Source organism: Mus caroli, chromosome 6, assembly GCF_900094665.2.
Source record: "Mus caroli chromosome 6, CAROLI_EIJ_v1.1, whole genome shotgun sequence".
In the NCBI taxonomy this organism is placed as follows: domain Eukaryota; kingdom Metazoa; phylum Chordata; class Mammalia; order Rodentia; family Muridae; genus Mus; species Mus caroli.
This window is the reverse complement of record NC_034575.1, coordinates 120,945,608-120,946,573: the sequence shown is the minus strand read 5'-3', so window position 1 is coordinate 120,946,573 and position 966 is coordinate 120,945,608.

Here is a 966-nt window from a genome sequence, read left to right as displayed (position 1 = left end):
CCTGCCTTCTGACCTGCTTGAGTTCCAGTCCTGACTTGGTGATGAACAACAGTATGGAAGTGTAAGTTGAATAAACCCTTTCCTCCCCAACTTGCTTCTTGGTCATGATGTTTGTGCAGGAATAGAAACCCTGACTAAGACAGGGCCTTATGTATGCAGGANGCCAAGGCTCCTTCCTTACGTATGCTAGCTGTCAAGGCTGGTTTTTGTGAACTTAACACAAACCTAGACATGCATGGAGAGAAGGAATCTCAACTGAAGACTTCCCCTCCATTGGAGTGACCTGTAGGCGTGGCTGTGGGACATTTTCTTAACGGCTAGCTGAGGGAGGAGGGCCCAGCCCACTGCGGGAGGTGCTTTGCCTGCCAGTGGGCTATATAAGAAGGCAGTTGAACAAACCACGGAAGCAACCAGTAAGCAGTGTCCCCCTCAACAACCTCCCCCCCTTATTTGTTTCTGTTCCTGCCTCAAGTTCCTCCCTTGGCTTCCCTTTCCTCCTCCAAGTTGTAATGGTGNTTACCACAGCACAGAAAACAGANANGGACATAAAGCCAGCACGGTTCCACTGACCTACAGCCCCACACAATGGAATATTACTCAGACATAAAGAGGGATGAGGTTCTGAAANGGCACCCAGGGCCTGGAGCACATTAGGTAAGTATTCTGCTACTCGGCTGTATCCGTGGGCCATTAGCCTAGAAATGTAAGGGCCTAGGCACTATTCCATATACACACACACATATACAAACATACACACTCACACAAACATACACATACAAAAACTCACACGTATACTCAAATTCACAGACACACAGACACTCACACTAACACTCATTTTATCTCAATAAGAAAGAATGCATAGAGGAGCCCTCACATCTGAGCTAGAAATTGCTAGTCTTAAGGAAGGTATCAAGTGTTCAAGCAAGAGCTGGGAGTCACCCAAGTCCCAACTGTCACCTGATAATC